Source organism: Tenrec ecaudatus, chromosome 1 (genome assembly GCF_050624435.1).
Source record: "Tenrec ecaudatus isolate mTenEca1 chromosome 1, mTenEca1.hap1, whole genome shotgun sequence".
Taxonomy (NCBI): Eukaryota; Metazoa; Chordata; class Mammalia; order Afrosoricida; family Tenrecidae; genus Tenrec; species Tenrec ecaudatus.
In genome coordinates, this window is record NC_134530.1 from 221,397,145 (window position 1) to 221,419,869 (window position 22,725).

Below are 22,725 nucleotides of genomic sequence, written 5' to 3' on the forward strand. Positions count from 1 at the left end.
GCTCTGGACTGCGGACAGCCAGTCTTTGAGTGGGGGGTGCTGGCTCCCTGGCCTCCTTGGTTCTTGGACGCTCCCAGAGGAGCTGGTGCAGGAGTAGCCTGAGCAAAGGACACCAATCCTGAACCGGGGACTGGGGCCAGGTGCTGGAGAACACGAGGGCCCCAGGAAGGCACGTGGGAAGCCCAGCAGGAGGGCGGCACTGCAGTGGCGTGGGCGATTCCCTCGGAAGCGGGTGAGCCCCATGTGCCTCTCCCCGAGCCTGATCTCAGGGATGATCACATTTGGGCCGCAGCATTAGGCCTGCGGTGATGCACCGGAGGGGAAGGATGGAGAGGGAAGCCAGGAAGACGAGCAGAGGCAGAGACCACCCGCACAGCATCGAAGTGGAAAAAGACCCCGGGTGGAGGGGCCCTGTGCCGAGAGAAAAGCCCACCACGTGGGCTTCTATTGGTTTTTCACCCTTGGAAAATGGGAGGTTGAGCTACAGGGTTGCTAAGGCCTGTCCCATGACAGCCACTCAGCATCCAGGAGCCTGGGGCATGGCCCCTCCTGGCCCATCATTGGCAGGCCGACTGCAGCCCCCAAAAGGACCCAGAACTGCCCAGTGCCTCTGAGCACCAGGCCTGGGACAGGTCTAAGTGCTAGCACCTCAGTCCACGGGCCGACCTGAGAGCTGTGCTTGGTGTCTGTTTGTGGGGGTAGGAAATCCGTCTCAACGACGTTTCGTATTTTTCGTTTGCTGTTGTTTCATTTGACTTTGATTAGCCACTCGCCCCCTCTGCGCTTGTTTAAGGGCCTCACATGGCCCTGGCTTGCACCATCTCAGCCAGGAGACACGATAGCGTGGGGAAGTTGGGGTGAGAGAATCAGGTCCAGCCCCCAGCAGTCATGGGTATTGGCTTCGACCTCCTTCAGCACTCAGTGTTCCCAGAGCCCAGGCAGACAACTCCTCACCAGGTACCGGCCTCCCCAAAGGCCTACAATATCTAGCTATCACTGATCTGGGAAATAGGTTAAGTTTTTCTCCAACCCAGCAAAGTATAAGACATGGGGCCAGTTTCAGCTGTCCCTTCTTAGCTGAATGACCTTGGGTAAGTCACTTTGTTTCTTGGGGCTTCCATGCCCTCTGGAAACCAGGCTTCATGTGCATATGTGTCCCTTGTTAAGGGAGATGAGGTGGCCAAGTGGTCAAGCCGATGCCTGACATATTTACTCTCATCCCCAGTCCCCAGGGAACAGCCAGGGAGCTGTGGCCACAACGCACTCAGCTATTCCCACCTCACCTGGTCACTCTCCTCACCACCTCCACAGACACCCACCCACTGTTTAGCACCCTAGGGGTGGGCGAGGGAAGTCTGGTTAACCAGGAGTGAGGCAGGTTTGGGAATTCTCTCTGGCTAGGGGTGGAGGGCTGGTGCAGAGCCAGTTCCAGCAGGGCCCCAGCTGCAGGACGCTGCCCATCAGCCTGCGCAGAGGGAAGCCCGACAGCCTGCCATGACCTCCCCGTCCCCCACGGCCACCAGACAGATGCAAGGAGTATCTGCATTAAGTGATGTGTATGACGCTGGAATCTTGGGGACCTTTCCTACTAGGCTGAAAAGCTCCCCAGGCCAGTCCTGCACCTGCCCTGGGCCCCCGGAGGCTTGTGTTCCCAGCAATAGCTTCTAATGCCTGATTAAAATGTGGCAGCAGGGAGAATCAATAACCATTGGCAGCTGAGCCTCTAATAAGTATCATAATCACCATTCAGAGAACGCGTGGAGGAGTGAGTGGGGCTGGTAATACAGTGATTATATTAATCTGCCTCCATCCTGATCGGTATCCACCCCGTCTGGCACATCCTGGCCGGGAGCCGTCAGGAGGAGCAGGGACTGCCAGCCACGGGGCTGTGTAAGCTCCCTCGGTGCCCAGTTTCCGTGGGCTGCTCCGCCCCCAGTACTGACTGCTCTCACTGATCTGGATAAAAGTTCCCTGCCTGAGTGGGAGGGGGCAAAGGCTGGGCACCTGGAGGAGGGAAACGCAGAGAGAGAGAGGACATGGAGAACTCTGTGGGGAGTGGAGGAGTGGGACTGACAGGTTTTAAGAGTCATAGGAATAGGAGCAACGGAGCCAAGTTAAATTTAACAGAAACCTTTATGGTGCCTGCCATACCTGAGGCAGTGTTTCCAGCATGCTGCAAATGTAAATTAATTTACTCTTCAAAGTAGCCCATAAAATCCACTGCCACCAAGTCCTTTCTAAGGCATAGCTGCTCTCTAGGACAACGCGGGCCTCCTCCCTAGGTTTCCGAGACTGTGAATTCGACAGAAGCAGACCATCACCTCTTTCTCTCGCAATGTGTCTGGTGGGCTCAAGTCGCTGTCTCAGGCTGGGTCCTCCAGAGAGGCAAAACCAGTGAGGCATGTGTCTGTCTAGATTCAGAGAGGTGTGTATATATACCTATAGATGAAGGGGGCCAAAAAAAACCGTACACACATACATTTCCTTTATGTCAAGAAAGTAGTTTCACACAGTTGTAGAGGCAGGCAAGCTCCAGGCCCATGGTCAGATGCCAGGGTGGAGGCTTCCCCTGACTTGAGTAAGCTGCAGGGCCTATTGAGCCTAAGATCAACAGAAAGATGACAAGTTTGTGGCTGCAGAGGTGAAGGAATCCAAGGATGGCAAGCTACTGGCGACTCCCAAAAGTATCAGGCAATCCCATAGGCTGCTGAGATAGTTTATTGTGCCAGCCTGGCCGGTAAACACAAGTGGGATTGATTGAAGGCCGGAGAGATAAATGGCCTTTCTTGTCTCTTGTTACCTTTCTTCTCTCTCGCTCTTTGATCATCAGGCCAGTTTGCAGCTGCCTTGCTTGTTCTGTGCCTCAATTTACAGGCTACACTGCCTGTGGGAGGCCTAGCCTGTGAACTGTGTCGCTGTAAGTTGAGGTCTCTTTAAGCCCACACGATTGGAATGTACATCTCTGGAGCTGGGGACTGACGGTTGGTGACCTGCCTGGCTGTTTTGCTGCCTGTGCCGGGTTAGCCTAGCTCTCTCTACAGAGGACTAACTGGTGGCCCTCAAGACTTGAAGGACTGCCTGTGTCTCACAACTCTCTCACGGGAGTGAGTTGCACTGAGCCCTTTGTACTGCTTTACAATTTAACTGTTCGTTTCTTATATTATATATCTATCCATCTGTATATAATTTAATAGTTCATTTCTTGTGTTATCTATCTTTATAAATAAATATGTATAATTACTAGCAATCTGGCTTTGTCTATCTAGAGAGCCCTGTCTAACACAGCTGCTGACTCAAGTGCAGAGAATTCGAAGTCAGATGAAGATCTTGATGCAGCATCCAGACCCAGCCAGCACAAAGCAGGCAAGCCTTACCACAGCATCCACTTATATTGGAGGCAGGCTACACGCCCCAGGAGAGTCTCTCCTCCTGGGAGAATCACTACATCTTAACCGGCAGTCCATGGAAAATCCAGGCAAGTTGACACAGAACTGTAGCTATCCCAACCGCTGACCTTTCGGTTAGCAGCCCAGCGCTTAGGGTGCCAAGGTAGACGCCATTAGCACCCTCACTGTGCAGCTACGAAAACTTGGTCGCAGAGTTGGTTAAGCAATTTGCCAAAGGCGACGATAGTTTAGGCAGCAGATCCAGGACTTGAACTAAGAGGTCTGACATTACCGTCCGTCCACTTAATGGCTCTGCTGGACGCTCTCTGTAGCCCTGTGCCTGGCACATCACACGAGCAATGTGACTGACCTTCTGGGGCACAGAGCTGCCTGAAGGCCCTACCTCCCCACACTCTCACGCCCTCGTGCCAGTTACCCGTCGGGCAAGGGTGACTCCAACTCACCATGAGTTGCAGGGTAGAGCTGTGCGCCACAGGCTCCCCTGGCTGCGGTCTTTGTGGAGGCAGATCTTCCGTGATACTCCTGCGTGAGTCACCACTGCTATCTTCCAAGGTTAACGATTGAGGGCATGGAAGAGCTCCCAATAAATGATTAATGGAAATAAAGAAATAAATAAAATAATAGAGGGCAAACCTTTGCATCACCCAGATACCACATCCTCCTTCCTAACCCCCCCACATACACACACACATACATACATACATACAAACACAATACACACACATCCATACACATGCACGCACCTACACATGCACACGCATACACATGCATACACATACATACACACACAAACACACCCATACACATGCACACACAAACACACACAACTATGACCTTTAGCGTCACATCTTTTTTGTTTGTTTGTCTGTCATCTCCTCTCCCAGACCCTGAGGACTGGCTGCTGCAGACTGGAGCGGTGACTTTTCTGCAGCACCCTGACAGCTCTGTGCGCCTGTGCTTTCTCCGGTCTGAGTTCCCTCCCTGCCTGTCCCCACCACTCCGTCTAGGCCCACAGCTGCAGCTCCCGGCAAGCTGCCTGGCCTGCTACTTCCTGACCGTGTTTTGAAACGTTTCTTTATAGACAAGTGCATGAGCCGTGGCCTGCAGGAGGGTGAGCACGTGCCCCTTCTCTCTGACCTCGGCCAGGTCCGGAGCACCCACCGGCAGCACCCTCTTCACAGCTGTGAGGACACGTGGATTCATTTTGAGAGGCAGGGGAAGAGAAAAGGTCAGAGTCAGGTCTATCTAGTTTGTGTGTGGATGTGTTTTGTGTATAGATGCATGTATAATTTTGTTTGTTCCCTGATGCAAGTGAAGAAATGAATGTATGAACATGGGCACGTTTCTATTTAAAACTCAGTTTGACCGCGGAGGGAGATAGCGGTCGGTGTAAGATATGAAAATAATAATAATTAATAATTTATCAAGGGGTCACGAGGAAGAGTGGGGGAAAGAGGGGAAGAGGAGCTGATACCAAGGGCTCAAAGAGAAAGTAAATGTTTAGAAAATGATGATGGCAACATAAGTACAAGAGCTGTGAGAGCCCCCAATAAATGATCTTAAAATAATAATGATAGCAACAAAATAAATAAACCTTCCTCCAAAAATAAATAAATAAACCTGGGTTACAGACAATATCCTTTTGAAGTGTCATTTGCCGTCTTCTGCAGCACGGAAGTTTTAAGGGCGGCTCCGATCACAATTTACTCCCCATCCTCTCCAGACTGATCCTGCTCGCCTTTTCCCTCCCGCCTTGTCGTCTAGAACGCTGCTGCACATTCTTAAAATTGGCTTGTACCTGGGCAGCAGGTTTTTATCTAGTTAGGCTCATTCTCTGGAGTTGGATGATCACAATCAAGAAGGTAGGGACCTTGAACCTTGCTAAACTTTTCCTGCGGATTGTCGGTCAGCGATCCTCACAGGTGTCAGTAGTTCGTATATTACATCTGAGACACGACCCCAGCAGTGCACATCTCAACATGAGCACTCGCTGCGTCCTTTTTTCTTTTCACTTGACTGTACTCTTAACGGCAATGGATTTTTAAGATTTTTAATGCATTGCTCATTTGTTAGGCAAAAGCCAACATCGTCGTTGTTAGGCCAAAACGATGTTGTGGCAACTGGAGTTTAGTAGAAACAGCGCCGAACGCGGAGTCACGTCTATTTTTGGAAGGTGAGTAGAAGGCAAAGTGTACACTCCGAGGACGGAAAGCCAACAGGCCCGCGACGGGGCGAGGAGTCATGGACATGAAAGAAGAGAAAGGACAACCCTTTGTGACTTTCTGTTCTCCAGCAGCTCCAAATTAAGAGGACTTTAACAAAGCAGAAGAAAAGAAACACTTCATTTGACAGGCGAGAAAACTAAGGCTGAGAAATGTGAAGTCACTTTTGCTAGACTGTGCAACCGATTCCGGACGGTGACATCAGCTGAAATGTAGACTGCGTTGTCATATTTGGACTCCACTAAGCACTTCAGCTAGATTGCCTCCCGCAGGCCCTGCCAGGAAGCTGGCCTCATTTGGTGCCATTGTCGGGCTCTCCAATATCGTGGAGCCCGGATGCACACGGTCGCACCCCACCTTCCCCACGTGGCCCCAGGCGTCACTGTGTGTCTGCCGCGGCTCTCCCAGTGCCAGGTGTCTGATCCCAGATGGGGATGTTTTGCCGCCTGCTCACAGTGCCCCTGTGTATCACAGCAGGATCCAATGCTGGGCCTCTGCGCCATCTGCATGGCCCTTGATGTGGTCCGTTAAGGTGGCCACTATGTCGGTCCTTCTCATGGAGGGTGTGGCAGTTACACAACCTGTTGTCAGTTTGAGACTTAAGCATCAAGGGGTAGAATCTAGTCTGTCAATCAGGCTGCAGCTTGATGACCTCACTAGGAGGCCCTACGGAGATGAAGAGCTCCCTGGAGGCGGGACACGCACTCACTCCCTGTGAGACAGTGCAGCTGACAAGACACATGATTCTACACTAGTGCCCTGAGCTGGAGGAGTCACGTGGAGACCCTGCCAGCGCTGAGATGCTTACAGCACCACTGGATCCACAAGACTGCCCACCCACTGGCCTGTGATCTTGCTGCGCTCGGCATCGTTGCATGTGTTTCGTGCATCGGAAGAGGACTTTATAGATTGGTATCGGACATATGGGCTAGTATCAGACTTAAGGGCTTGATCTGGACGGGGCTGGGATGTTTTCTTAATGTACAATTGCTCTTGTATGTGAAGCTTTTCCTTATAGACATATGAGTGTGCATGGCTTTGTGTCTCCAGTCCACCCAGACTGACACCGAGGGCTACCTTATTGCCGCCCATTCTCTACCAAACCCGGTGTCCTGTTCTAACCGCCCGTCTCGCCTGATTCCCGTGTCTGTAGGGAGAGCGCCGTCTCCTCCCTGTTCGCTGTTCTAGCCCCTCTGCTTCAAACACCCTGCCCTCTCCCTCCACCCTTTTTGGCTTCACTTACCCATCTGTCGGAAGCCCTGGTGGTGTAGTGCTTACATGCTGGGCTGCTAACTACCAGGTCAGGAGTTCAAGACCACCAGCACCTCCATGTGGAAAAGACGTCTTTCTACTCCCGTGAAGGGTTAAATTCTAAGAAACCCACAGGGGCAGTTGTACCCTGTCCTGTCGGGTGGCACCAACTTGATGGCAGTGAGTTTGGTTTGGGTTTGGGTACCCATCCATCCGAACCAGCTCAGAATCTGCCCTGAGCCCTCCCACAGCCCCTCCAGCCCACTCCAAACGGAGCGGTCTCCCTATGCGTTTCAGACGTCTGTTTTCCACAGCACATGTCTCCCCAGATTGCCGCAGTTCCTGTGTCTGCTTGGGAGGTCTCCTGGTGATCGCAGGCTGCATTTTATTAGCTCCATCTTCCTTGACCTTTGTCCTCGCTCCTGGCACCTCCAGTACATGTTTGATGAATGAATGTATCTGTGGCCATTCAAGCCGGGGGAGTCATCCAAGAGACGAGGCTGGGGCACTCCCGGTAGATGCTCCGGCAGCAGGGAGGGAGCGAGGGAGGCAGCACAAACAGCCAAGGCCGGACTCTCCTCTTGGGGACTGCCCTGAGAGCTCTGGGTCCTCACACCTTCACCTGACTTTCTCACGGGGAGCACGGAGGTGCTCAGGAGGGAGGCTCCGTGGAAACACAGGACCTGCCGCCTGCGGGGAGGGCAGTGATTGCATTTTTCACTCACAAGCTCATCCCTGAACAGCCTCCTGCCAGGACTGGCCCTGTGGGAACAGAGAAGGAACTGCTTTTGTTTCCCGTTGCCCAGTGAAAGTGCGGGCGGCCCAGGAAGCTGACAGCACACAGAGGGGGAGGGAGCGGATGGGGGCAGCAGGGGCACTCCATGTTGCCCCAGAGACTCTGAAAGAGGACCCCCAAACACCAGGCCACGCGTCAAGGACCCCATCCTCCTCTGACCACAGCCAGTGTCCTCAACCCTTAGCACCTGAGAACCTAGCCCACTGCTGTTGAGTTCTGCTCACAGGCACGCTGCACTGGGCAACGTTGACTGGCCCCATCGGGACCGGCCAGTCCAGCTTTTACAAAAGCAAACGGCTGCATCTTTCCCCTGCGGAGCAGCTGGTGGGCTTGAGCCCATGATCCCTGGGCTGGTTAACAGTCAAGCACTTAAACCCGACATCACTCAGGTTAGCCAGGCCAGGCCACAAATCCATTATTCAATCAACCTTCTGTTTGAGTTGAGTTGATGTTATGGGAGCGCGTGAACTCTCTTGGAGTCCATTAGTCCTCGTGCAGGTGTCAGGCTTAGCTCGAGACTGCATGGGGGGCCTGGGAAGGTAGGGGTCCATACTGAGGATGAGGGCCCTAGGCCTCAGGAACACTTCCTGCAGGAGGTGAGAGAGCTGAGGTGACGCTTGATTTGCATCTTCCTCTGTCCTCACCCTCGGTGCTGGGGGCCGGGACAGCTGCCCTGGGTCGAGCCACAGGCTTGTGGGCTGATGGCGGCCAGTCTTGTTTTCCTGCGCCACTTCTCCCACGGGCCCAGCATTTCATCTCTGAAGAGCAAAGTCACCAGAGGGAGGGAAGGGGGAGGCAGAGAGGGGGTCATGAGATGCGTGGGGTGGGGAGGCCCATGCTCCGCCTGACAGGACTCGCCTTTCAGCAATGGGGCATTTAAAAATGAGGATGAAAAAAAAAATTTTTTTAAGTGAAAAAACCAAACCAGCAGCCCAATGACTCTCGAGAAGCTTCCCTGCCGAAAAGGAGGAGGATCAATATTTAGTTCTGATTCCATTGATTTGCAATCCGGGCGCCACACTCGGCGCTTGGTTTTGTCCAGGTGAGGGACAATGGCACCCCGGCAATGGGTGCCAGGCGCCTCAGGGAAAGGGAATGACGGAGGGGGAGCGGTCCACGGACTTGCCTGGGGGCAGCGTCCCCCTTTGTTCCCTCCGCCAGCCAGTTCCAGCCCTGCCCCCTGAGAGCCCGGACCTGAGGCTGAGCAAGAGGCGGCAGTGTCCACCGGGAAGGAGGGGAGGAGAATATGCACGCTCCTGTCCCTTGACACCCCTCCCCAGGGGTCGGCATCCAAACCCTCCCAACAAGAGCTGTCTGTGTGCAAAAAGAGAAACATTCTGTGAGGAGAAGGCTAAGATTCCTGGAGAAAGACACTAGAAGATGATGACATTTTTCCACACACTTTTGAAGCCCCCCCCCCCATGTGTGTGCAATATAAACGTACATACACACATGAATAGAATAAGGAGCCCTGGGGGCACAACAGTTAAGTGCATGACTGCTAAATGGAAGGGTAGTAGTTGGAGCCTCCCCAGTCACTCCACGAGAGACAAACGATGGGAGGGTGGATGGATGGATAGGTAGATAGAAAGACAGGTGGATGAAAAGATGGGTAGATGGATGAGTAGACAGAAAGATGGGTGGGTGGGTAGATGGGTGGATGGATGGATGGATGGATGGATGGATGGATGGATGGATGGATGGATGGATGGGTGGGTGGATGGATGGATGGGTAGATGGGTGGGTAGATGGATGGATGAATGGGTAGATAGATAGAAAGATGGGTGGATGGGTGGATGGAAAGATGGGTATATGGATTGATGAATGGATGGATGCATGGATGGATAAATTAGATGAGTAGATAGAAAGATGAGTGCATGGATGGGTAGATAGAGAGAAATATGGGTGGGTAGGTGGGTGGATGGATGGATGGAAAGATGGGTGGGTGGATGGATGGGTGGATGGATGGATGGATGGATGGATGGATGGATGGATGGATGGATGGATGGATGGATGGATGGAAAGGTGGGTGGATGGATGAATAGATGAGTAGATAGAAAGATGAGTGGGTGGTGGATGAATGGATGATGGAGGATGGGTGGATGGATGGATAGAAAGATGGGTAGATGAGGGAGAGAGAGTGTTGGGAGGATGCTCTTCGTCTATGTCTCCCACCTTGACCGCCGCCTAAGGAGAGCCCTTCATCCCAGAACATCCTCTAATGAAGACTCTGGCTCTCTCTCTCTCTCTTGTCTCTTGTGCTTATCAGAGAAGTGTTCCCCTCTGTTCTAGACAGTAACTTTCTGTTCCTTGCTCATATGTGGACCCCACATGGCACCTGATCACATTCACTTCTTTATCTGTTCCCGGGGTGAGGATGTCCTCCTCCGCTGTGACACCCAGGGATACTGAGCATCTGTCATGCACTGGCCTCTGTGGCCATGGAGCCTGGTGCCCGCAGGTGAAGCTCCTCTCTCTGTGTCTTCTCGCCGTGAGAAGTGTCCCCTGCACTGTCAGACTGTGTGCTCGGTTTGTGTTCTTCTGTCGGGAACCTTGAACTCTGCTTCTCGCTAGCTAGCAATTCATTGTAGAACTCCTCATTGTTAGAGATGCAAACTGAAGTAGATAGAGATGAACAATCCTAAGCTCTGCAATTTTCTCTGAAATGACTTAGGGGAGAAATCATTATGAGAAGAGAAATCTCAGATCTTTGCACACGCCCCCTTTGCATTCCCATGTCTTCCAGCTGGTCATTGTCTGTGGATAAAAGTCACTGCTGGCAGTCAGTTCAGACACACCGGAACCCCACAGAAGGAAACACCCCAGGTTGTAGATCTGCCCGGGAGCAGCCAGCCTCAACTTTCTCCCTCGGAGCAACTGACACACTTGACCTTGGGATTGGCAGCTCTCTGTGTAACTGCTCTGCCACCAGGGCTCCTTAATCTACCCTCAATCCAAATGGCTGGGAAGGAAGCACGTAGCCGTGGTCTCACAGGGATCCGCGCAGACACTAGCTGCTCAGCTCCGGCCTCAGCCCAGCCCCACCCCCGGGAAGGCATGAAGACGTGGGCGAAGGAAAATTGCAGCTCACTATGTCCACTCGATGAGTTGGAATCCGCAGATAGCAGTGAGTTTGGGGTTTGATTTCATTTGGCGCATATGCCACCAACCTATTGATCCATCACCAGCCCCTGGGCAGTGCTGGTGGCACGCCAGCCCACGTGAGGGAGGGGGCGTGGGGACCAGGACAGGAGGGGTGAGAGAGGAGAGAGGAGATTTAACCCTTCCACTGCTTCTGCCTGCACACAAAGTGGAGAGCTAAACCCAGAGTACCTAGGGTCTGTGTGCCTCCAGGCACCAACCATGGCCTCTGCCTCATGGACAGGACAGAGAGTGCACCGATGTAGATCAACGCAAGTAAGCATGACACAGACCCCTCCCCCAGCCATTAACACCCTTCACCTCGGTGCTTACCCCTGAAATAGTCTTTCAGTCCAGTCCACCCTCGGGAACCCCCTACCTGTGCAGAGCAGGACTGCTCCACAAGGTCTTCAGCTCTGTGGCCTTTGGGAAGCAGATCACCAGGCCTTGCTTCCGAGGCACGTTGGAGTGGGTTTGAACTGACAAGCTTTCGGTTAATCAAGTGCTTAACCGTGTGCACCTCCCAGGGTGATAGCTGTTCCCCGCGATTTTATTTGTTTCCATTTAACAGAAGGAGGACACAGGGTCCTGCAAAGTTGTGTGAAAGACTCTCAAGGGTATCCGTGCCCACGTGGGGTCCACGTCCCCTGCTACTGGAGACAACTTTTGCCCGGGCCGCCCAGAGCCTGGCCCATCAGTGAATGACCTCTCAGCAGCCTCCAGTCTCTCTCAACCCAGCAGCAGGGCTGGCCGATGCCCTTCCATCAAGTCACATCCAACAACATGGGATCTGGGTCTAGATTCTGAAGCCGCAATTCTCAGGCTGCCTCCACGTGGGGCCATTGAGGTGGCCACTGTATCCAAGAGTCCTCACACCCTTCTGTGGCTGCTAGCTCCTGTGTTCCTCTCCCCTCTCCCCTGGAGCATGCCATTGATCAGTCCATTTGTTTGTCCCTGAAAAGCTGCCATCACCCACATGGCTCTTAGGATCCCCTCTTTCCACACAGTAGGATGCTGTCTCCCCCTTCCCACTCCCATCCTGGTCCTATTTCCTTCCTGCCCCCCCCCACCAAAATAAACATACAGAAAGGCCATTTTTAGTATTGGCATTTTACTGCTCACCACGGACAGGTGTCTGCAAAATGATCAAGTGCGAGGAAACATGGACCGGGCCCAGGTCTTGACCTTTCCCACCTAAAGCTCTGGGCTGGCAGAGCAATTGGAGACCCCGTCTTCCCTCCACCCTGTTTCTTTTATCCTCACCCCGCAGTCTGGACACCTATCTGTATTAGTGCGGGTAGACTAGAGAAACAAAATTCATAGACACTCATATGCATATAAGAAAAGTTTTCTATACAAAAGCAATTGAATATTGAGAAAATATCGCAGCCCAGTCCAGATCAAGTCCATAAGTTCGATATTAGCCCATATATCCAATACCAATCTATAAATTCCTCTTCAGACTCACACAACACGTGCAATGATGCTGAATGCATGAAGATCACAGGCCAGTGGGTGGGAAGTCTTGTGGATCCAGTGGCAGTGTAAGCATCTCAGCACTGGCAGGGGTCTCCGCGTGGCTCTGCCAGCTCAGGGCACTAGAGCAGCTCCATGTGTCTTGTCAGCTGCAATGTCTCACAGAGAGTGAGCATGTGTCCCGCCTCCAGCTAGTTATTTATCTCCTTCGTGCCTCCAAATGAGGTCATCAAGCTGTGACCTGATTGACAGGCTAAACTCCACCCCTTTACTCTTAATCCTCTCAAATTGACAACAGATTATAAAACTACCACGCCATCTTTAGCAGAGGCCACAAGGATCAGCTTCTTTCCACAAGGGGTCCCTCTGCTTGTCCCATGGGCCTACATGGGCCCATTAGAACAGAGTGGTCCCTGTCTGTCTGGGTGATGATCTTCAGCCCCCTGACGCTCTCTGCTTCTCTCTCACCACCTCAGCATGGCTGGGTGCCCTTCGCTGAGGCACCTCACCTTTGTAAGCCCCAGGATCCCCACTGGTGACACGGGCCCCCAAATCCTTCCTCCTGGTGCTGAGATAATGCCTTTGAAAGTGCCTCCTACATTACGAAGGGCAGCTCCATTGTGAGTTATTTATCAAAGCTAAAGAAAAATGTTTTAAAAAACACTATCCCTTGCCTCTCATTAATAGGCATAATTTATTGAGTGCCAAGTAGGTGCTGGGTCCTATATTTAGGACTTTAAATGCAGCATTCCCCAACACACGCACACACACACACAACCACAAAGGAAGCCATTGACCCCATTTCGGAAATAAGTTGTCGCTCTAAAGTATCGAACTGAATAATGGAGCTGAGTGTTTTTCAATGCGATGTGTCTGCTTACAGAGCTTGTGTTTTTCTCCCTGACATCTTGAGATGCCATTTACCAATTCTTGAAAAGGCCTGGTGGCACGGGGATCAAGCCCTCACCTACTAACCAAGAAGGCGGCGATTGAAACTCAGCCAAGGGCACTTTGGGAGGAAGATGCGGGGCTCTCCACCCAGCAATATCACCACCTCTATAGAAAACCATATGGGCCAGTTCTCCTCTGTCCCACGGGGTGGCTGTGGGTCAAAATCCAACCCACAGCAACCTCTGGCAGCAACAATAAGCTGCCTTGCCAGCAAACCCTGTATGCTGCAAGTTTTTATTGCCGTATTTAGCATTGACCGGCTTTGAGAGTTCTCTCCAAGGTGACCTTGAATTTGGGAAGAACCAAAACTATGTATCTGGATTGTGTGTGTGTGTGTGTGTGTGTGTGTGTGTGTAGCGTCTCCATTATCTTCATACATTAGGCACTCATTAAATGTTTATTGCCTGAATATAGCGTACCCCAGTTCACGCCATCTTCTTCTTCCTGTCCCTTCTCCAAAGCCCAGTGGGGAGGGGGGTTCTTGAAAAATAGGGCATGCAAAGCCCCCTGCCATTCTTCGCCTGGGGCTTTTACATGAAGGCTGTCCCCAATCCTGACTCTTCCCAAAGTTCTGAGAGCTCATACATATTCCTAATGGGAAAAAGTAGCACTGGAAAAGAGAGATTTATATTGTTTATTAAACCGGCATCTCACCAAATTTATAGCAGAGAATGAATAAGCCTGTCTCCCCCTGTGCTTTCATAGTTTGAGAGTTAAATTGATGGTGCCTCCACCCACGCCTGGCAGGGGAGGGGCCTGAGGCCTGGGCCATCCCCAAGGAGATGCGGGCAGGTAGATGAGGCAGGCAGGGGTGGGCGCAGAGACACCTCTCCCCTCCTTCCTTCCCAACAGGCATGCTCACAGACAGGCCCCAGGACAGGAGCAGGCCCCTCCAAAGAAGACCCCCACTGAGGCTCAGCAGGAACCCGATAAATGACACCCTTCTTTCTCTACCTTGGCGGATGAAACAGAGCTAGATTCAGCAATTACAAAGAGAGAGGGTGCAAAAAATGAAGTCTACACAAAATGTTCAGATGTGCTGGCTAACATTCTCCCCTCTTGGAGAGAAATTACCCATTGTTGAGCCTTGGTGGCAAACTGGGTAGTGTGTTGGATTGCTAACCAAAAGTCCAGCAGTTCGAGTCCACCAGTGGCTCTGAGGGAGAACGGTGAGTCTTTCAGCTCCTGTGAAGATTTACAGCCTCAGGAGCCCTGTGTCGTCTAGGGGCTCGATGAGTCAGGCTCGATTCAGTCAGAAGCGGTGAGTACAGCTTGTGTGAACAGTCCTTGGGCGACACAAATGGTGAAGTGCTCAACCATCAGCGGAAAGGTTGACAGTTCGAACCCACCAACAGGTGTCTCTGAAGAAAGGGCTGGTGATTTGCTTTTAAAAATCACAGGCTTGCAAATTCTAGGGAGCACACAGGGTCCTACTCTGCCTATCTGGGCTCACCCAGAACCCAGAGTGACTCAAGATCAAACTAAGAATTTTCTGAGATGATTGAAAACGTAGAAATAACGCAGAAGTTTGGCTGTGCTATATTGGACGGTTGTCTGACGCCCCACCCCCCCCGACTGACTTCATTCTCTAGAGAAAAGCGAATCTTTGCTCAACTCCATGCATTGACTATGCATTAGGGCCCAGCAACTGTAGGCTGACATGCTAATTTGTAGACTTTCATCTAATAGAGATGCAAATAACTTCTGTCCCGTAAGGAAGGTGATTGTGATGGCTATAGTTTTATCGCTCTGTAGGATATTAACCAGCCTTGCAACTAATTTCAAAAACTCATTCCAGCCTTCCTTTTCCAACTGGCTTATATAAATCTCTGTTCATCAAATGCCCTTAGAACCAGCTTTAACATGCTACTGGGTCCCTCATTTATCGTTACAAAGAGCTTTGCTGCATGCTTACTAAGCATGTGTATGAAAGCAATGTGCTTACTTTTGGTGAAAATGGCCATTTGACTCACCACTACAGGCCTGCTGCACCTGGACCCACACCCGCCCTGGGATGCTCATCAAGTGGGAGAGAAAGTAGTCTGGGGTGCAGATTGGGGAAGGGGTCACCAGCAATATACAGCTCTTTCTTCAAATCCAGGAGCCAAGGTGGCATAGTGGGTTACTTGTTGGGCTGCTAATTGCCAGGTCAGCAGTTCAAAACCACCTGCCAGCTATTTCTTGGGAGAAAGTCAAGGTTGTCTCCTTGAGTAAAGGGTCTCAGTGTTTTGTTTGGTCGGGTTTTGGAGGGAGGGTATTTCTTACACAATCCGATATATCCGTTCACACGCAATTCCGTTGTTCAGTCCATCAAGCGGGGTTATACAGTCATCAATGCTGTCAGCTCCCTATGCCCCCACTCCCCCGCCCCCCTCGCCCCCTCAGGGAACCATTACTCCTGTTACTGTTCCTGAAGGGTTATCTATCTTGGATTTCATGGATCCAACATAGACAGAGGCACAACAACAAAAACTATTATATGGAAAATAAATATATAAGGGCTCCTGGGGGGTGGGGTGGGGAGGGACGGGATAAAGGGGAGCTGATATCAGGAGTTAAGAAGAAAGAAAATGCTTTGAAGCTGATTGTGGTAGCATGATTTTCGTTGCTACTTCATCACCGTCATTTTGCTACTGTTATGAATCGGCTGGCCCCAGTGAAAGGGTCGTTTGACCCCCAAAGGGTGGCGACCCACAGGTTGAGAACCACTGCTCTAGAAGCCTCCTTTCTCCTGGAAACAAGAAGAGTGGAGAACTTGGCCCCCTTAACGGGCTCAGCAGGAGAAACCAGGAAGAGCTCAGGTCGATGGAGAAGGCAGCTAAGCTCTCTCTCTTGGTGAGGTCCTTAGGGCCACATTTCATGGCCAGTGGCTATTTGTCTGAAAGGGGAGTTTCTGTAACTGAGGCTGGAATCTCTAGGAGAGAGATAAAGTTTCCCTGAGCGTTGGCTCTCTAATCTTTCCCACGCATGTCCTTAAGTTCTGGAACTTGAAACGGAGCCTGCTGTTCTAGAGAATCAGCCCCGCCACACCGGGTGCTTTGCTGAGACCCAGGAGCAGGCTGGATTTCTGCGTTAATCAGAGAGGGGAAGAAAGTAATACTAACTTAGGGCTTCTCACACACCAGCTCCCGGCTAGGTGCATCTGTGTATTGCACATGTTGTACCCTGCATGAAAGAGCTCTGGTGGCCCAGTGGGTTACACGTTTGGCTACTAATTTCAAGGTCAGCGGTTTGAAACCACCAGCCGCTCCATGGGAGAAAGACGAGGCTTTAAGAGTTTCAGTGTCAGAAACCCGCACGGGGCACTTGTACTCTGCCCTATAGGGTCAGCGTGAGTCAGGATCGACTCGCTGGCCGTGAGTTTGGAGTTGGAATCAACCCTGGTGACACAACCAAACGTCAATGGTTCAAACTCCTCCAGCAGCCTCGTGGGAGAAGGATGTGAGAGAGTCTACAGGTTCAGAAACCCACAGGGCATTCTACTCTGCCCTATGGGGTCACTATGAATCTGTTAACTCCACACCAACACGTTTCTGGTTAATCCCCATGACAATGCTCCTGGTAAGAATTTATCGTCTGTGGCTGGGCACCATCCAGTCAACGCCAAGCCATAGTCACCCCATGTGACCAATCCAACTGCCCCAAAGGGTTTTCTTTCTTTCTTTCTTTCTTTCTTTCTTTCTTTCTTTCTTTCTTTCTTTCTTATCAGCTGAAAAGTTCTTAGTTATTTATTTAGCTAGTGGTTTGGGTGAAATTTCTCAGAACAAGTTAGATGTTCATTCACCCATGGACACACATTTTTGGTTCAAGACGTCTGCAGCAGCCTCGCCCCCATGGTAGCACCTCCCCTGAGGAGTGGCCTTAGTCAGGCTGTTTCTGTGTAGCTTTGCCGTGCTGCTGGTGCCTTTTCCCCTGCCCAACAAACGGGTCGGTTTCCTGGGCTGTACTTTTCATGGAAGCACATTGGCAGGCCTTTCTCCGGCAGAGCCAGAACCACTAGGTGAGTTCAGACCACCCAGCTTTCTGCTAACAGCCAAACCCTTAGAGATAATGTCACTGGGTTTCTTTCCCTATCTGTTAGTCACTGTGAGACAGAAAGATGAGGCTTCCTACGCCCAGGAAGGGTTGGCCCAGCGGTTCTCAACCTGTGGGTCTTGACCCCTTTGGGGGTCAAATGACCCTTTCACAAGGGTCTCCTGATTGATAACAGTAGCAAAATTACAGTTATGAAGTCACGATGAAAATAATGTTATGGTTGGGGGGTCACCACCACATGAGGAAGTGCATTGAAGAAAGGGTCACGGCATTAGAATGGTTGAGAACCACTGCGTTATTCTCCGAAACACCCAGGGGCAGTTCTGCCCGGTCCTACAGGATCTCTCTGAGTCATCATCCATGTCATCATCGATGGCAGTGAGCCTGGTTTTAGTTTGAGTCGCTAGGTGATTTCATGGTTATGCATTGGGTCGCTAATGTCAGGTCAGCCATTCAAAGCCACCAGCCACTCTGAGTTAGAAAGATGGGGCTTTCTACTTCTGTGAAGAATTAGTCTTGGAAAGTCGCAGGGACAGGTCTGCTCTATCCTGTAGGGTCGCTATCATATAGCATTGACTCGAGGGCAGTGAGTTGGATGTTTTTTTGTTTCTGGAAATAAAGAAGTTAAAGCGGAGGTCCAGGTGCAATCTATGGTCTGCATCTTCAAGTTTCCAACCTTCCAAGTGAGATCACCTTTTTGGGGTGCCCCTCCACCACAGTCATGCACCATACCAGGCTGGTGTCACCTCTAATCGTGAACCTCTTCTTATTCCAAGGTGCCTGGAGTGTGTCTGTGAAAGGGCCACCTCCCCCAAACGGCCACAAAGTGGACTCTATATCTGATTCACGCTTCCTGAGCCCTCAGAACTCCCAGGGTGCTTTGCTGCCAGCTTCTCCCTGTTCTTTCCAGGACCAGTCTCTTTGGCCGTCTGGACTGTAGGAGCCGTCCCTCCTCTCCTTTCCCACTTTGACCCAACCCGGAGAGGACAAACAAGAATTTTAAAAGGAAAATGGATTGAGGGGAACACCCCTCCCCCCACACACACACACACATACAAACTGAGATCTAGAGAGGCTAAGTGGCTTGTTCAATGCTACAAAGCAAATTAATACAGGAATGAGACTCAGATTTCAGTGTGTGGTCCAAGGCCTATGTTCTGAAACATCATAGCTTCTCATTCTAGCAAGTATTCTGACAACCAGCAGTCAGAGGTCTAGGGGCCTCGGGTCTAGGACAAAGTCTGGCCGTGTTACTCTCAGATACTCCACGAGGGATCCCCCCTCTCACGGCTCTTAGCACTTCCACAGAGAACATCACACTGTTCCAAAAGCTCATTCAATTCCCACTGCAGTCCTGTTGGAGTTGACTTTGCTTCTTGCCCTTGAAGAGTCTCCTAAGAGCTCGCATCGATCCCAGGATAATGAACCATGAGGAGCGGGCTGGAGCTAAGAAGGACATTTGAGAAACCATCGAGCAGGCTATGTCATCTCTTGGTTGTTGGGTCTGCACATGGGGAAAAGTCTTTTCTATTCTCCACAGCCCAGTGAGTGTTCTACTATCCAGCCAAGCACCATGAGGATCTGTTCTACATGTGGGGATGGGATGTGCAGGGACTGCAGCCCTAATCCCAGAGAGGTCAGAAACAGAGGCAGAGAGGAGAACAAGGAGTGGGCAGAGGCTAGGACTCAGGGAGAAGCCGACCACCAATGAACACCCCGCATACACACACCACACACCTGCAGCAAGACCAGCAGGGAAGGGGCTGTAGCTCTAAGGTAGGAGCTTTGTTTATTACACGCGGCTTGACATTTCAATTTCTAAATTGGGTCAGAATTTGACACTTAATGTGACCCAAAAGACTTCTTACCCAAGAGCCATCAGAAAGTCTTAAGACTGTGTGAGCTTTTGGGTAGGAGCAGAGGAAGACATTTCCCAGCAGAATAAATTTTAAAGGGAAGTAGGAGACAAAATAGAGTCATGCTGGGATAACAGCCCTTGAGTGTGGCCCAGGCCCAAGGCTCACTTTATAGGTGCCGAGGGTGCTCAGACCCACCCGAGATACTACGGAAGAAAGGCATGGTGAACTGCTTCCAGGAGGATGACTGAACCCTGACTTTATTTTCCTTCTCGTATTTATAAATTGCCCCTCCTGCTATGACTTCCTTGATGTCAATCAATGTTTGCCTATAGTTATGTAAACTTGGGGAGGGAGGTCGATCTGATGGAGCTCAGTTCCACTTGGTAACACGTGGAGCCACCGTGAGTCAGAAGAGACTTGGCAGAATCGCTGAAGACAACGTGTACTCTGTGTTCTGATGCCAGGCCTCGTCTCTGCGAAGGCTGCCCACCCCTTTTCTCTGTGAGGGTCCCTAGCTCCCATCAAAGCCAGCCTTTCTTGGGCCCCACAGACAATTTGGCAACCAGTGACTGGCCCTTTTCCATCTCAGTCCCCCAAGCACAGAACTGGCCCTCCATAAATGCTTACTGAACTGTTTTTGAATTATTCAAAACTGAAGTGTCCTTGGTAATGGCTTCCTAGCACATCATTGTATGGATATTTCATATTTTGTTTAACTTCAGATTGCTTCCAATTTCCCCCCTAGTACAAACAACCCCTCTACAAACAGTGTCGGACTTAGAGCTTTTGGCATTCTCATGAATGATTTCAGAGACAGAGAGAGAGAGAGAGAGAGAGATTTCCAGGAGGATGAGTTGTCAAAGCCATCAACATGTTCAGGACCCAAGGACTATATCAAAATGCTGAACATTTGGAACCTCGAACGAGTGCATCTATTTCTCAAAAGATCTGCCACATAAAAATGTATCTACTTTGAGTCACTAAATTCTGAGCTAGAAATGCTGCTTATTCCCCCTCTCACCCACTTGTTCTTCCACCCTCATGGCCAGCACAATATAGCTATCAAGATTCCCATCCTCCTCCAATTCCTGCCAAAAATTCTTTTCCCCAAGAAGCCTGCCCTGATATATCTTGCCCAACTCTGATCTTTCCTGGTTTGTCTTTTATGCCCTCTCATCTCTTGGGATTGAGTAAGCCCTCCAAGTTCTTGGGGAGCCTTGTGAGGAGTCGAGCAGTGGGAGCGCGAAGGCTTTAAGAAGATTTGGGGATTCCTGCCGTAACGGTAGCTTGTGCTCAAATGTTCAAAGAGGATAAATGAAAGGGATGTGGTTGTGCATCGAGTCATGGTGGCGGTGAGACTGGTAAGCATGCTGGGGCTCGAGGAGAGGGACAGGAGGTAGCTTCACATGAGCAGAGCCCAGGATGCCAATGAGGAGAGATAAGAATTGCATCCTGAAGGCAGGCAGGACCAGATAAGTGAAAGAGGGTTATTGCCAAGTAGATTTTCACCAGAGAAAGTGGAGTTTGGAAGAGGCGCATGACCTGGTCAGATTTGGTCTTTGGTAGCTGGGGAAGCCAGGTGGGTGACTGGGGGGTGGGGGGTGGGTAGTGGGGTGGGGACTCAAGGATCCCTCCTGATAGCATTTCCAAAGTACATGAGAAGTACTCCCTTCTGAGGAGCATTTTGGCTGTACTTCTTCAAGGTACAGCATTCCTTCTCCTAGCAGGCCATGCCTTATTCCATATTCCTCTTCAATGCCATCATTCAAATGAATAAATCCCCCTTTATTCATTATCCAGCTTTCTCGTACATACGAAGCAACTGAAAATACCATGACCTTATTCCTCAAAGTGACATCTTTGTTCTTAATCATTTACAGTAGATTGGCCCAATTCAATACGTTAATTCGATTTCTCAACTCCTGCTTCTGCTGGTGTTGACTGTGGGTGCAACCTCGATGTTTTCCCCATTTATCCTAATGTTGCTCACTGGTCTGGCTGTGAGGGCTTGTGTGTTGCTGGTGTTGAGGTGTCATCCAGACTGAAAGCTGTAGTCTTTGGTCGTCTTCAGGACGTGCTTCAAGGCTGCTTTGCTTTCAGCAAGGTGTGCCTTCTGCAGATCACATGTGGTGGACGAGTTGTCTTCTAATCCTGATGTTATGTTCTTCCCCATACAGGCCGGCTGCTTGGATTCCTCGTTCACGACACAGTCCTGATGCATACCGTTCCTGGTTTTAAACCCTCAACATCCCTGTATGCTGTTCAAATGACTGTCCCATGCTTGCTGTACAAGTCCCACACAAGCACAGTTAAGTATTCTGAAATTTCCATTCTTCAGAATGTTCTCTATAATTTTTTGTGCTCCACACAGTCAGGAAAACACAGGATTTGTGATACCCTCTGATTTCAGTCGGGACCCATCTAATGGCGCCCCTTGTCACCTTTCTTTTCTGAATCTGGCTTGAGTTGCTGGCAGTTTCCTGCTGAAACGCTGCTGCATCTTTGAATTACCATCAGCAAAACTTGACTTGCATGTAACATCAGTGCTATTATTTGATAACATCCGCATTCTGTTGGCTCACCTTGCTTTAGAATGGGCACAACTACGCATCTCTTCCAGTCAGTTGACTAAGTACCTATCTTCCAAACTTCCTGGCATAGACTGGTGAGTGCTTCCATACTTCTTCAACTTTCTGAAACATTTCAATGGGTATTCCATTGATTACTTATTTTTGGCTAATACATTCAGTGCAATTTAAACTTCTTCCTTCAACGCCATTGGTTCTTGCTCATATGCTCCCTCTGTAAATGGTGACTGTCAACTAGATTTTTTTTTTTTGGTACAGTGACTGTGTATTCTTTCTATCTTTTGAAACTTCCTGCATCATTCAATATTTTGCCTGAAGAATCTTTCAAAATTTCAATTTGAGACTTGAAGTTTTTTCTTGAGTTCTTTCTGTTTCAGATATTCTGAGCGTGTTCTTTCCTTTGGGTTTCTAAGTCCAGATCCTTGCACGTTTTGTTATAAAATTTGACATGTCTTCCCCAGCTGCCCTTTGACATTTTCAATGCAGCTCCTTGACTTCTTCCTTTCTTCCACTTGCTTTAGCTACTCTATGATTAAGAGCAAGTTTCAGAGTCTGCTCTGACATCCACTTTGATCTTTTCTTTTTTCCCCTGTCTTTTAAATGGCCTTTTGTTTTCTTGATGAATGATGTTCTTGAGGTCCTCCCACAGCTCACCAGGGCTGATCTCATTCATGGTCAATGTGTCACGTCTGTTCTTGGGATGTTCTCAAAATTCCGGTGGGAAAGACTCAGGTACTATGTTGGCTCCCGTGGATTTGTTCTCCTGCCTTGAGCTGTATCCTGGCCTCACAGATGATAATCGATGGTCTCTTCCACAGATGGACCCTGGTCTGGTTTTAGCTGCTGATGGTAGAGAGCTCCTCCGGGGTCTTCCCACAGACGTGGTTGATGTGGTTTCTGTGTCCTCCATCTGGGGAGGTCCCTGTGTACTGTCGCCTTTTGTGGGGTGGAAAATGTATTCTCCACAAACGAGTTGCTGGTTTTGCAGAATTCTATCAG